Raw genomic sequence first — 15,105 nt, forward strand, 5'->3', positions numbered from 1 at the left:
CTTCTGACTCCTCCATCCTTGAGCTGAGTGACCACAGGCCACTGCCCCAACCTCTCTGAGCCACAGTTTTCTAATTGATAAAATAACCAATGCCTTCTGCAAGGGGCAGATAGAGTGAGTGCTTAAAGCTCTAGCACTATGCCAGGCTCCGAGTGGGTGGGACACAATTTTAAGCCCTCTTTTGCTCCCAATGGCAGCTTCCAAGCCTCCCCTGTGGCTTTCCCCCTTTTCCTCTATGACTTTGTCTCTTTACGAGTTTAAAGAACATTTCCTTCAACAGAAAGCAGACTTCCCTCCCTGTCCTCTTGCAAACACTAATGGCCTTCTTTAAAAAAAGGCCTTTCCAAGGAAAATCATTTTTCAAATGGATTTTTGGGGCTTACTATACTTTGCCCACACTGGTTTTCACAGGTGAGAAAGTTTGGCCACAAAAACTAACTTTTCACTGCAAAAGTAATCCCCTTTTCTCAGCAAAGCCCAAATTTGGTCACTTTTGTCTTCACTATGTTTTCTCTGGGTTAAAGAAAAAGAGAAAGTATGGGGTGTAGGGGGGAAGTGAGCCGACCCCTGAGAAAAGCCACTGGTGGTTGTAAATTGGCCACTGCAGCACAACTGTGGCTATGTTGTTGGAGAAATAAACAGGACTATTTGCTCATGAAAAAAAATGCCCCAATTTTTCATAGGATATTCACAAAAATATTTGCATTTCCCTATGAGTAATAATTACTTCGCCATCCCAAGAATTTCTGCATCATCTACTTAAAAGAAGCTGAACAGACTCTTTAGAAATCCTTCCCCATCAAAATCCACCCAGACCTGGCTATGGCGGGATGCAGATATAACTGTGTACAGAGAAGGGCTGGGAAGTCTGGGGTAGAAAGAGGTCAGGGAGAGCCAGGCCTTGGCCTGACTGCTTCAGCTCCATTATCAAAGAGCCTCACAACACCACAGTGAAGTGTATTAATTCTTCAGATGAAGAAACAAGCCCAGAGAGACCAAATATCTGGCCCTGGGTCACTAAATGGCTGAGCTGGGATTCGAACCTAAGAATGACTGGTTCTTAATTCCTGGTCCATGAGGCTGACATGGAGTGAGCTTAAGGGACAGGTGAGAACTGCGCCCTGAGAAAACTCCCCCAGTGTCTGATGCCACACAAGCGTAAAACTGGCACAGCACAGAAGCATCTGCAGAGAGAAGTTTCCAATGTAGAGGGGTAAAGTCTTCCAAATTGGGGTTCAAAAGAGAGTTCTTGATTACTACCTACCTTCACCCAAAACATGCCTCTCCCCCAGGCCTCCCTGCTCATTAAATGGCACCGCCAGTCACCTAGATACAGAGGCCAAAAACCTAAGCATCACCCCAAATTTCACCCCCCCTCTGGCCTCTATGGTGACCAGTCTCCAAGATGGCCTGGTGACTCTTGCCCCGTTGTGCACAGCCTATGTGGTCCCCTTCCACACTGAACTTGTGTAAGGAATAACATGTGGCAGAAATGATGGAGTAAGACACCAAGGCTAGGCCATGAGAGTCCTTGCCCCTCTGCCCTGCTCTCTCCTCCATCATTTGCTCTGAGGGCAATCCAGCAGCCCTACGGAGCCTCTGTGGGCAGCAGCTGAGACCTGCTAATAGCCAGCATTAATTTGCCAGCCATCTGAATGTCCACCTTGAAAGTGGAACTGCCAGCCCCAGTTCAGCCTTCAGATAATGGCAGCCCTATCTAGTATCTTGACTGTAACTTCATGAAAGACTCTAAGCCAGAAACACCCAGTGAAGTCACCCCTAAATTTCTGACCCACAAAAACCACAAGATAACAAATGTTTATTGTTGTTCTAAGCTGCTACATTTTGGGTCTTTGTTACACAGCAACAGCTAACCCAGCCTTCCACCTGCAACCATCCATCAAGGCCTATGGATTCTACTTCCAAATGACATATTGACTCTGCTGTCTCCTTTCTCCTCCATGGTCACTACCCTGGTCCAGGCCACTATCTCACAGGCCGACCACAGCAGCCTCCTGACTGGCCTCCTGCCTCCACCTGGTTCCTGCCCTATTCAATGTGAGGCCCACCCGCCTCCCTCCTGCCCACTTCTCCTAGTTCACTCCACGCCAGCCGCACCGGACTGTCTTTTCCTCCTCACACACACCGGTTCTCCCCACTCTGAGCCTGTGTGCTGGCTGCTGCTTCTCCCTAAAACCCTCTTCCTAGGACTCTCCCTTTGGTTTCCAGATGCAAAGTCACCTCCTCAGAGAGGCCTTCGCTGATTACTCTTCCTACAGGACACCCCCAAAACTCCCCACTCCCACATCTTGTTTATTTTCTTTATAAATTATAATTACCTAAAACTATTCTATTCATTGATCCATTTAGCCTGCTTATTGTAATCCACCTCCTTCTATGCCTCAGGTTACTCTTCAAAAGTAGGCAATAAAATGTTAAATGAATGAATGAATCCCGTCTTAATGTGACCCCAGAAAAATCTCCTGTCATTTCAGAGTTTGGAATTTCCACCAAGGAAACTGTTAAGGAGCTGCCTTCGTGAACCTGGGGAGTCCATTTTCCTTTTTGGGCCTCGGTTTCCCCACATGAAGAGCTGGCCTGTTGAGTTCTCAGGCCCCATGGGTCCTTGTTATAGATCTGCAAGCAGTTAAGCTGGGAGGGTAAAGGAACCCCATTTTTGTGCTCCTGGATGGGACCAGAAGGCCTTACCTTAGGTTCTACAAAGTTGGCACTTTGTCCTTAAAGATCAGCTCAAGACAGCATCTCTGTCGTAAGAACCACTTTCTTTAAGGGCTGTTTAAATTCCTAACCCAGTAAAGCCCATGGGCTTCTTCTGCCAAGAGCACAGCTCTGGTATCTGAGGATGAACCAGGGCACCTGTGCTCCCTGCAAGGACCTGGGGAACAGCCCACCACCTGCTGCCTCAGACCTTGGCCCTGACCATGCTTACCTGGCCCACAGAGATAGGCCAGGTATATGGCGCAGACCCCACCAGAGGTGATCCCTCACAGGGCACCAAGGTAGTGGCTGGAGGGGCAGAGTGTCCAGGTGGGGACTCACAGAGGCTGGGTCTGTTCTGGGGTCCCAGGCCCCTTATGACCCTTTTCCCTCTGCACCTTGCCCTCCTAATTCTCATAACTTGGCAAAGTAAACAGGGGCAAGGCAAGAAGCCTTGTGGAGCCTTCCTCTAAAATGTTCCCTTAACTGTGAAGCAGCCAAGGAGGGCTCCATTTGGCGATGAGATTTCTGCCCTTAGGAATTCAAATCAACTTTGAAAACAGAAAGGAGAGACGGCCACAAATAAGTAGAATATGGCTGTCTTGGCTTCTTGTTGATGCTGTAACAAATTAATTACCACAAACTCAGTGGCTTAAAGCAACAGGAATGTATTTTAAAGTTCTGGAAGTCAGAAGTCTGAAGTCATACTCACTGGGCTAAAATCAAGGTGTGTTCGGTGCTGGTTCCTCCTGGAGAACCGGGAAGAGCCTGTTCCCTTGCCTTTCCCAGCATCCAGAGGCCGCTCTGCATTCCTGGGCTCAGGGCCCCTTCCTCCACCTTCACCACCAGCAATCACCAGACAAATCTTTCTCAAGCCGCCTCACTCTGGCCTCCTTTTCTGCATTCACAGGTCCCTCATCTCCCTCTTATAAGGACCCTTGTGATGACATGTGGCCCACCTGGTCATACGTCCCTGTCTCAAGATTGCTGACTTAATCATAGCTGAAAATTCCCTTTGGCCATGTAGGTGGCTCATTTCCCACTTGCAGTAATGTGGAGGCCATCATCTTTGGAGGGCCATTATTCAGCCTACCACAGCGGTGATAAACCACACATTCCAGAGTCAGACAGCCTGGGTTCAAATTCCAGTGGTGTCATTCACTAGCTGTGTTGCTCTGGGCAAGTTAACCAACTTCTCTGTGCTTCAACTGACTCCTCTGTAGCCTCACAGACAAAGGAGTCAGGAGCTGACGCATGTAAAGCATTTAGCACAGTGACGATAACCCAGTGAAAGAGGGTTGTAATTATCCCATCCTTTCCTCTAGACTCAGAGCTAATGGGAGTCAGAGCTAGGAGGGACCTTGGTGATCATCCAGCCTCACTGAATGGCTGGAGACACAGAAGCCCAGAGAGGAGAAGTGAGTCACACAGGTCACACAGCATTTTCTCAGGCAACTCCCCAGGCCATGGCCCCCAGAACCCTGCACACTGCCCTGCACCCAGTAGATGCTGCAGGACGCTGCAGCCAGCAAGTCACACAGGGGGGAAGGGACATGCTCCCCAGCAGAACATCTGCAGGAAGCACCTGCAGGCACAGAGGCCAGGCCAGAATCTCATGCCGGCGGTTCCCACCCCACCCACCAGGCTTAGGGGCCAGTCACACACTACGTGTCTTTCCCCCTGGAAGAGGGCAGCAGGACTAATCTTGACTAGGGTGATAGGGATCCATGTTCAAAGCCATGAGAAAGCACTCTGGACTGTAAGGTCAGCCAGGACCTTGCATCCTGCCCTCTCTGTGTGACCTCAGGTTGGACACCTCCCCTCTTTGGGCCTCTGCTTCCACATCAGAAAAGCAAGGTCCTGGACCAGATCAGTGCCCTCAATCTGCAATCCATGTTTCCAGGGTCTGCATTTCTGAGCATTCTGGAAGAGCCATACATGGACACAAAGCTGAAGCGCATGCCCAGCTTGCTTGACCTGGTGTCCAGATTCATCACTGTGTGCAAGCTCAGGCCGAACAGACCTTCTCAGAGGTGTCTGTGATTAACAAAATGGGGGAGAAGTGACTCACCTCACACAGAAGGCCTGTTTAACAGGCAAAGTCCTCCACAAAAGGAGCGAGGAATCACCATGGGCCCTTGGCAGAAGCTCAGCGAGGCTGCTTCTTCTAACCAGAGGGCTGACTCACCCTGAAGGCTTTCCCCTCCCACGAAGAGGCAGGCAGTGCCCCCAGCGGTTGTTTCCCCCACCGTCACACTGGACCCTTCCCAAGCTCAGCAAAGGGCCTTTCCCACAGTCTCAGGGGAAGCGGAGCAGACTCTCCAACAGACAGATGCCCAAAGTGGGGTGGCTCCCCGAGCAAAAGCCAGGCCTTCACTTACTTCCACACTGGAAAAATCATTTCCTGACTCCGGGCCTTTGCATATGCCATGTCCTAGGCCAGGTACACACTTTCGGCATTTTTTTTTTTAAGTGAAAGAGTTCAAGCTTAAAAAGAATAAAATGACTTTAAATATATATTCCTACAGGTTTTGTCAGAATCATTCACTTTCACTCCCTATTAAGAGACATGCAGGTCATTACTCCCAGTTTTTACCATCACAAATAAGGCTGCAATGAGCCCTCTGACACACATCACCGCCACTTCCCATAGCAGTGTTCAGGTTTCACTTAGTGTCATGTCCTTCACTGAAGCCCCTCCCCATCGGTGCAAGAGTTGTATCTCCATGTTTCTCTCTTGCTGCTCCCCCATCTTTCCCTCAAAAAACATTTCATTTTATGTCTTTATTGGGTTCCCATCCCAGAGGACAGGCACCAGTGACCAGTGCCTAGGACACTGCCTGGCCCCCAGGAGACCTCAGCAAGTATCCATAAACAATTGAATAATGAATGAACAAGGGCACTGCCCAGAAGCAGGCTGAGCTGTGCTACTTTCCACCCAGGACTCTGGGAGGTGAACCTGGCACGTCTCCCACCTGCCCTCGCTCTGCCCTCCAAGGGAGGAAAGAGAGTTGGGGAGGGGGCCTTGGGTTCCCAGTTTCTAAAAGCCCTGCACCCCGGAGCAGAGAGCTGTGGGAGCTGCAAGGTCAGAGGCTCTAGGCCAGCCCCTCCATGCCAAGCACAAGGCGAGGTTCTGGAGACCTCCATCCGGGCTTCCCCATGGCTCCTCGCAGCTGGACACCCAGTCCTGCTCCACAGCAGCAGGTTTGGGGAACACACTTCCCACAAGCCAAGCCCGGTTGTGAGAAGCAGCGGCTCTGAGAGCTGGGCCAGGGGCTGCACTTCATCCCCGCATGGCTGGAATGGACCAGCCCCCACCTGCTGGCCACACCTGACCTTGAGGGCAGGCCAACAAGCAGGGCCGGGCAACGGGCCTTCCCTTGCTACCATCGCTTAGGGTCTCTGCTTCCAAAGCTTCAAGGGAAAGCTCTGGATACAGAAACTGGGGTGGCCAAGGACAAAACATCTATTAGCACTGTTATGAGTGGCACTCTTCATAGCCTGGCCTCTCCTTCCCCTCAACCGCAGGCAGGTGTGGCTCTGGTCCTGCCTGACAGATGAGGAAGCTGAGGAGTGGCAGGCAGTTCTTTTCTTGAAGAGGTTCCGGGGCCTTAACCAAGCAGACTTAGGGACGAGCCACTGAGGCAGAGTGGAGACAGAGGGACAGACAGACACACATGACTGATATCCTAAAAGGACAAGTGGCAACAAGCCTCCCCACCAGTCCACTCCTGGCCCCTCCTGCCGCAGAACTTCTGGGCACTACGTCAGAAGTTGCCCTCCAAGCACCCAGCACAGACCCAGGTTCCAGTCTTGGCCGCCCACTCAGCCACTGGGGTGTGTGGCCTTCAGCGAGTTGCTTCCCTTCCTTCACCTCTTTTCTCTGTGAAATGGGCTAGTGCTCACGGGATTGGGAGGAACAACCAAGGAAACCAAGGGGAAGCCACGCAGCCCTGTGTGGTCCTGGTGGCTTCCCAAGCCATGGAGGGGAGGGGGGGGGCTGGCCCCTGAAATTCCATCCTAGTCTTGAACCTGCCCCACCCCCTTCAAGGGCAAGGACACCGACCCCTGAGAATGTGGATGAAGGGAGTAACCCCCCTTATAAACATACGCGCGCGTGCACACACAAACACACACTGGCCTCTTTCTGAACAGAGGCTGCAGGGCACCTCACAGGGTGCAGGGCATGGCCACCGAAGGTGTGGAGCACCCCAGGGAGTTGGGGTGGGGGCACAAGGTCACAGACAACCACGCCTGACGGCTTCCTGCACTCCCCGCCCTGCGGTCCGAGAGGAAGCCTGCCTGCCTTCATGCGCTCTGTCCTTCTGACTTTTCTGCTTCCTTGAGGCACAGTGACCTTATTTTCCTTTTTATGTCACTGTCCTCCAACTCAGCATCATGGCCTGTATTCTAAGTCGCAGGGACAGGGCTCAGTCAGGGGCTGGCCAAACACCCCGAAGTCAGAGCCTGCCTCTCTGGGAGCAGAGGGAGCTGAAACATCAGACCTACCCGCGGGAGGCATTGCCCCCCGCCTCCCACAGAATCCTGAGCTTAGTCCGCGAGGCTTGACTGACCATCCCCATTTCAGCGGCCAGCGAACCAAGGCTTGGAGTCCTGCCTTTGGTAACACAGTCGGGAAGGGGAGAGTCAAGATTCTGACCCAGATCCCAGCCTTTCAAAGACAAATACCTTAGTCAAGGCCAGCGCTGTCCCACGGAAACATAATGCAAGCCACAGAGGCGATTTTAAAGTGGCTGGTAGCCACATTAAAAAGGAAAGAGAAACAAGTGAAATTAATTTCAATAACATTTTATTTAACCTAATATATCAAAAATAACAATTTGTGACATAAAAAGTAACAAGTAATCACCATAAAAAGTTATTAAGGAGATAGTTTTTCACACAAACTCTTTGAAATCCAGTATATTTCATACACATAGCACCCCTCACTTTACACTGGCCACATTTCAAGGGCTCTGTGACCACATGTGGCAAGTGGCTACTGGCTTGGACAGAGCAAGAATAGAGCAACGGAGAAGCATCAAAGATAAGGAGCTGTGCATTCATTCATTTATTCACTCAACCTGCAACCAATATTTATGATGTGCCAGGCATCAGAAGGAACCCCCACCCTATGGGTTTAGGTGGACAGCAGCAGGGCAGACACAGACAGGGTGGTAAGGAGTGAAACCATACCTCACAGGCTCGGTCCCAGAGTCCCACATCTGTCCCCATAGGGACACAGATGGTCACCTCTCAGGTGGACACTAAGACCGAGGTTGGAAAATGTAGGCATATCACACCCTCTCCTATACATTAGAATAATCACTCCTTCCTGCTAAAGAAAACTTGTCACAATTACGCCTCTTGGTATAATTCTCATCCTCAGACCCTATGGGGAGTCCTTCAAATTTGCCCAAAATGAAAGAAAAGGAGCTTTGCTCCCCACATGCTGGCAGGAACAGAGGCGGAGGATGGGGTGACAGCGGTCACGTGCCCCTGCGGGTGCGGGGGTGGGGGGGCCAAGGCAGCTGTGGTGGACAAGGAGCTGTGCACCTGGCCTGACTGCCCAGAAGGAAGGGCTGGCAGAGCTCCCCGCTCCCCCGGCAGCTCCCACCCAGCTCCCACCCCGCCTGGGCTTAGCAGCAAGCCCTCAGGAAAGGATGGGAAGGAGGGAGGGAGCTGCCCAAACACCCCTCACTAAAAGGAGCAGGACTACTCTTTGCAAATTCCCTGTCTCCTCAGCTTGTGGAGAGGGAGGGGAAGTCGGTTCTTGGGCCCCCACCCCTAGACAGGGATGAGCGGATGGCTGGTGAGGGACAGGGCAGCACACTGGGACAGCATGGGTGCTGAGGAAGGACCTAATACCTGCAATCGGGGCCTGTGGGTGAGTGCAGCCACCACCAGGCAGGTGGCCTTGGGCCAAACACGCTGAGGCCTGGCCTCTGCATCATTGAAATGGGGAAAAGAACATTTACTCTGCTGCTTACGGTTGTGAGGAGTAACAGAAAATGCACACCCGGCTCTTGGCTCAGTGCGCGGGGAGTGCTCGAGCGACCGTTGGCTGCTGTGTTTCGTGGGGTGGCCCTGAGAGCCACTGCTTACCCCCAGGCTGTTCCTCGTCCTGTTCACCCCTCCCCAGTTATCCAAAGCCACATCAAATCATGAAACGCTCTGCTCAGAGCCCTCCAATGACCTCCCAACACCCTGCCCAGCTCGACCTGCCTGCCCCTCGGCTCCCCCCCAACACACACGCCCCCAGGCCTGCACTCCCCGCCAGCAGTCTTACCCCGTCCCCTTCCCAGGCTGACTTCAGCTGGTTCCCACCACTGGCCTTTTGCTCCAGCTGTGGGCCTGCCCCACGGTCCCATGCCAGCCCCTTTCTGACACCTTCCTCTCCTGTGCCTTCTGCAGGGCGGCTCCCTGGGCCTGCCTCTGAAGTAACACCTCCGCTTGCAAAGACCGTCTCATTCTCATCTAATCCTGCGCTATCTCATTGACTTCACAGCATTCATTCATCACTCTCAAGAGTTTTCCTGCTTACTTACAGGTTGTTTACTTGTACTTGTACATTACATGCTTTTGCTTGCTTCCTAGTTTACTGCCAGCCCACCACCCCCACCCCTAGCCAGGGATGGCATCTTCCTTGGTCACCATTATCCTCAGAGGCCAGACAATGGTGGACACAAATGCATGTGGCCATTCTCCTCGTCACTGAGCAATCTTGGGACAGCCACAGACCCCAGAGCCTTGAGGTTCCCCTCTAAATGCCACTTCTTGTCACTGACAGAGGGGATAATGATGGAGGGGGAGGGGATCAGGGAAGGTAGAAGGGAGCAGATGCTTCTCTGCTGGTACAACCTTTGCCCCAGTGACAGCAACCACAAGGTGGGGCAGATGGGGTGTTGGTCACCCTGGCAACCCGTGGCTCCTCTAGAGGCCCCTGGCAGGGGCCCTAAGGAGCACCAGGACTGTGTGTGAAAGGAGCCTAACAGGTACTGCCTGCTCCCAGGCTCCAGGGCTCTGCAGCCTCTGCTCAAACACCTGGACAGACCTGCTTTCTGGCCCCAAAAAGTATTTACATTTTGATTAAGTCTGGTTTTTAAACCACCAGGTAGGCTGGCTGAAGGCCGATACACCTCAGCCAGTCCAGCAGTAGTAACACAGGGCACTAGGGGGGCAGGTAACAAATGTGGACCCAGGGGAAATTACTGGAGTTCCAAGTGGCCCCCAACCCCACCTCCACCTTAAGCTGCCTACTAGAGGAAAAGAATAGCCGGCTCTTGTGAACAGAGGTGGCAAGCACTTGGTGAACTCCAGAGCTCTGTCTTGGATATAAACATGTAGGGCAGGGAGCACAGGACACCTCTATCAAATCTGGCCTGGAGCAGAGTGACCACTGCCCTCGGGCTGCCTCTGGCCCCATTTAAGGGCCTCCCTCCTGCCAGGTGGAGTCTCACCAGGAAGCAGGAAGTGAGTCTACTCCAAACTGGGAACTTGCACCAAGTCATCTTTCTATCCTGTTGGGCAAATTATGAGGACTCCACTAACAATCTAGGATTATGGGATCTCAGGAGGCTGGGAGTGAGCCCAGTTATTTATTTTACCAACTTCAAGTCTCCTTGAAAGAGTGATTCTGGAAGCAGCACTTGACACCGTAAAGGAATGTGGATTCCTGAATTTGAAATACCTTTGGTAAGATGCACCCCATCACACATTCCCTGCCACCCCACCTGCAAAGGCAAAATGTCCAGGTAACTAAGGAATGCTTCAAAAAGGCGGCTTTCCTTCATTTCTGGGCCCTTTCCTAGGAAATCAAGTTTCCTCGGCAGAAAGCAGGATTCTGTTTGTACCACTGAGCTGCAATGGCAAAAAGACTTCGTTAAGCCTAAGAGCTCCAAGTGGATGGCAGTGGCTGCCTTGAGTTCTGGGATTCAAGCCAGGGTTCAGGCTCAGTGGACAAAAGCTGTAATTGATTAGTAATGTCTGCCACTGGCACAGGCAGGGATTATAATGCTATGCATGCTACGTGTTTGTTGTCTAAGGCTTAGCCAAAAAACAAAACCAGCAGAGGGCAATAAATTGTGGAGTAGTGACAAGACAAAAGAAAAGAGGTCTGGACTTCTATAGGCAGTAAATTGTAGGAAGGTAAATATATGGGAGAAAGTAATGGAAGGTAGGTTTATTTAATAAAGTTTGTTTTTTGCAAACTCAAAACAAACAAACAAACAAACAAAAAAAACCAGCAGTGAGAATTCAGAAAACCCAGGGTGCAGCTGGTAAGGCAACATGGCAAAGTAACCAGTAGTTTCTAGAACAAAGGGATCAAGTGCAATACCAGAAAGTCAAGTCGCTTCCTCAGCAGCTGTTGGATGGGACACGTCCCAGAGGCACCCCCATCTGGGCTGTCACTCAACCCATAATCTACTCCCAGCAACTCAGAGACACAATTCCAGACTTTTCCAGGAGATGGAAGGGTGTTTGGCCTTAAAGGCCCATAAATAAGTCCCCCGAGTTATGAATACAGTTTGCTGTTGCAATGAGGAGGTGGTGGTGGTGTGGGTCTCCCTGATGACAGATGTCCCATTTGAAACAAGGCAAAAGGATCAGTAGGGGCACAGAATGTCCCCTTAGTAGGCTTCCACTAGTCAGAGCTGTGCAGGAGTGGGGTTTACAGGGAAAAAGGAGAGGCCTGCCTAGCAGAGCACTGTGAGCATCTTCCAGGATAAAGTAGGCACTTCTGCCTATGTTTCCACCTTAGCTTCAGGTCTAAGGAAAGGGCTCCCGAAGTGAGTGCCTGGGGCAACCCTCTCAGGAATGCCAACCCCACTAAGGGTTTTCTAGCTGGGGTCACAGTCTGAGACACATGCCTAACTAAGGAAGGGCTTGGAGGAGAGTCACCGGATAATTACAGGTTGGAAAGGGCAGGTTCAGAAAGGCTGGCATGCCTCAGCAAACCGGCCAGGGTGACCTCCAGAGGATGGGAGTTATTTCCCAGAGAAGCGAGGGAGACAGTCTCCCTTTCTACAGAACAAAAGAATCTGTGGAAATTAACTTCTGTGGTAGCACAGAGGATTTACGTGAGACCGGAGGGGAAAGTTACAGAACACGTTACACTAAGTGGGGCAGGCGGCTCTCACTGCAGTGCTCCAGCGTCTGGGGGTGTGGACACCCGAGGGAGACCTAGGGGAGAGCCGCAGCCCACCTCTGAGCAGTGGGGCCTCAGCAGGCCACTTGCCCTCCCCAGCTCTGGGCTTCCTTCTCTAGAAGGCAGGAGGAACAGTCCCCACCCTGAGGCCCTCACGGGGTTGCTGGGAACATCACATGTGGGTGGACGACAGCGGGCAGCGGAATGTGGCTGCAAGAAGAAACCAACTGCAGCAACATGCAACCACGTGGCTGAGTCCCCAGCACAGGGGTGAGTCAGAGAGCCAGTGCTGTGGGGCCCCAGTCACCTGGAGTTCAAAGGGCAAAACCAGCCCATGGTGTTAGGACCACCTCAGGCCGATGCTGACTGCAGGGGGCTCCAAGGGTTTCTGGGGTGCTGGTTCTGCCATATACCCAGTAGTACATTTTTTCTCTGCTTCCATATCTCAACAAAATGCTCACCCCGAAAACTATCTGGAAGTCTTTATAAACCACTAGGTCAGTAAATTAATATAAGGGAGACACCCCACCTCCCTCAAGAAATGAAAGCATGGTGAGACAATCTGCCAGAGTCTATGACTTGGAGGAAACTGAGGGAGCCTTGTCCTCTTCCCAGGACTGGATTTCTACGCTGGGCTGCTGTGTAGGTGACAGCGGGGGATCCTCTGCCCTTTGCCAAGTGCACACTTATGTCTTTCTCCAGGCTGGTTGCCCCTCCTTCCCTGATGCCAACGTACAGACGGCTTACTCTTCTTGGACCCAGGCTTCGGCTTCTTGCAGGAGCAAGTGCTAGCAGTGCTGACCCCAGATTGAGGGCCAAACCCTGTGGCTAGTCCCCTGGAAGGCAGCACACTAGTTTGCAAATAAACCAAGTATCGGTGTTGCAGCCTACAAAAAAGAATATTTATATTCTCCCTTCCCACCAGCCCACTTCCTGTGCATCTCAATTTAAAAAACACAGTAGCCAACTCACAGAAACTTGTGGTGTGGGGGCACCCAGGCTCAGAGGGCACGCAAAGTTTGCCACTCCCTGGCAGCATTCTTCTTTAGCAAGACCAGCATGTCAAATGTGAAGAAACATCTAAGTCCCGGCACGTAAGCGCTTGCCACAGGCTGCTCACTGCCACTGGGGCTGAGCACACCATGAGAATTAAAAGCTGCTTCTCCTTACTTCCCTTTAATGCAGGACACAGTGGTGCACTGGAAAACAGTTCTGTCACTATGTTACCATGAGATTAGAGGCACCTTTAACATACCTCTTCTCTTCTCCAATCCTCACTGATAAAATGAGAGCTTGGCTAGACCAATAGTTTTCAAATTGTTTCACTAGGACTCCACAGGGAGTCCCCTGGGTTACCCTCAGGCACGATTAAAGTGGGGCGATAATGTTTGAACAATGGGCTTCTACACATTTAAACAAGTTGGGAAGCTACTGAATTAGATGAACCTCAGAGCAGGATTCCGACTAACTTGGTACAAAGGATAATCCCAAGGGTCAGCACCTTGGCCTGTCAGAAACCTACTCCAATAAGCATGAACTATTCTGGGTACTGAAGAGGAAAAAGGGGATGCAGTCTAGTCCCAGCACCCCAGGAGCCCCTAGGGTTGTGGGAGAAAGACAACAGCCAGCCTTTAGAAGGTCATACTTGAGAAGTAGAACGTGCAGACAGCAGGGAAAGGCAGGCACAGTCTGCAGGGAGGACTGAGGAGGACTCCATGGAGGGGGTGTTCCAGCAGAGACTAGAGTTTGCCAGGAGCACATGTGGATGGGGGAAACATGTTCCTGGCAGTGGCAACAGCATGTGCAAAGGCACGGTGACAGGAGAGCAAGCTTGAAAATGTGTGGCATGAGCTCTGGCAGGGGCATGGGGATGGGGTCCCAGAGGTGCACTACAGAAGCTGATCTGATGGCTCCTGCTAACAGAATTTGAGGACTAAAGGAGAGAGGGGTCTGGATGGGCTCCTGGGCCATTTGGGGAGGCAGGGTGCAGAAGAAGAGCACATCTGCAGAGAGCAAAACCACAGCAAGGCCCACTGGAAATGCTAAGTTGGTGGTGCCTCGGAATCTGGACAGAGACAACGGTGTCCGGAGAGAGATCTGGGTTAGAGGTGAAGAGAGATGTGGGTGGTGCGAGGGTGGGGCAAGGACAGAGCACTGGGGGCCTGCAGCCAGCTCCTCAGCTCCCAGCACTATGAGCTGGGAGAGAAACCCCAGCTCTCTTATGCTTTCTGCTACCCTGGCGTAACTCCCACTAGGCTGTCAGCTTCTGGAGGTAGGAGCTTATCGCCTAGTTCAGCACCTGGAGTTGTGCCTGGTATACAGGAGGAGCTAAAAACTTTTGATGAATGAATGAGTGAACAAATGGGCGACCAGTGCTGACCTCAGAGAGCTGCACCATGAGGCTCAAGCAAGACATCACAGCTGCAGCAGGAAGCAGAGCCCATGCACTCAGCAAATGTCAGCTGGGACTGGAACTTGGGGCTGTGCTACATTCTCTCACTACTACACAGGCGTCTCACCCAGATCCAGGTGCCTTTTTCTTCCCCCAGGAAGCGTCAGGAGAAAGTAGAAATGCATTGTCTCAAACCACAAAGCCTGTGTCTCCTCACCACCCCTGCTGCTGCTCCCAGACCCCAGGGGATTAGCAGGTGACTGTCAACATCTGAGAAGACAGAGTGCCCTTGTCATTACTAGACCATAATTGACGGTATCACCTTCTCCTTCCAAAGGCGTCTATTTCAGGTTTCATATAACAGTATTGTTCCCATTCCTGACGTGGATATCATCCTGCAGAGATGTTTAACTAAGTGACAGGGCAGCGTCTGCACCACCCCTCCTAGCACTGACTGCACCAGGGTTTCTGGAACCATCTGCTGCACCACCAGGGCCTGCAAGAAGCCAGGCACAAGGCGGGAAGGAAAGCACACTGACCACTCTAACCAGAAAGAAGCCAATTTGTGCTGCGATGTGTCCCACATAAACTCATCTGCTGCCACCCATCATCAAGGGTCACCAGAGTGACAGCCCCGTGGGCAGTGCTCCGAGAGGGCAAGGAGTGCACAGGAACAAGAATCACTGAATACACACAGAGAGCTTGCTGTGTACCTTCTGCTCCTCCTCCACTGAATGCAAACCTTGCATTCTGACTGCCCTGTGGACAGCAGCACCTGCCAGCTAATAACACAGGCAGCGTGGCCAGAGGAAAGTGCCGTGGATCACAAGTCAGGAGCCTGAGTTCT

The 15,105-nt window shown here is 51.9% G+C and overlaps 1 protein-coding gene across 5 annotated transcripts in view; it reads right to left on the minus strand.

Annotated features, from left to right (window-relative positions):
* Positions 1-15,105, minus strand: part of GRK5 (G protein-coupled receptor kinase 5) — a 202,090-nt gene that overhangs the window by 120,829 nt on the left and 66,156 nt on the right. The window contains exon 1 of one of the 5 annotated variants that reach the window (XM_073240316.1): positions 4,790-4,808. The exons of 3 other annotated variants lie outside the window; for them this stretch is intronic. The gene's annotated coding sequence lies outside the window, so the exon portion shown is untranslated. Of the gene's footprint in view, positions 1-4,789; positions 4,809-15,105 lie in introns of those variants that run through there. One more of the 5 variants, XM_073240317.1, reaches the window with a different exon arrangement.

The sequence above is a fragment of the Manis javanica genome, chromosome 7, assembly GCF_040802235.1.
Source record: "Manis javanica isolate MJ-LG chromosome 7, MJ_LKY, whole genome shotgun sequence".
Taxonomy (NCBI): domain Eukaryota; kingdom Metazoa; phylum Chordata; class Mammalia; order Pholidota; family Manidae; genus Manis; species Manis javanica.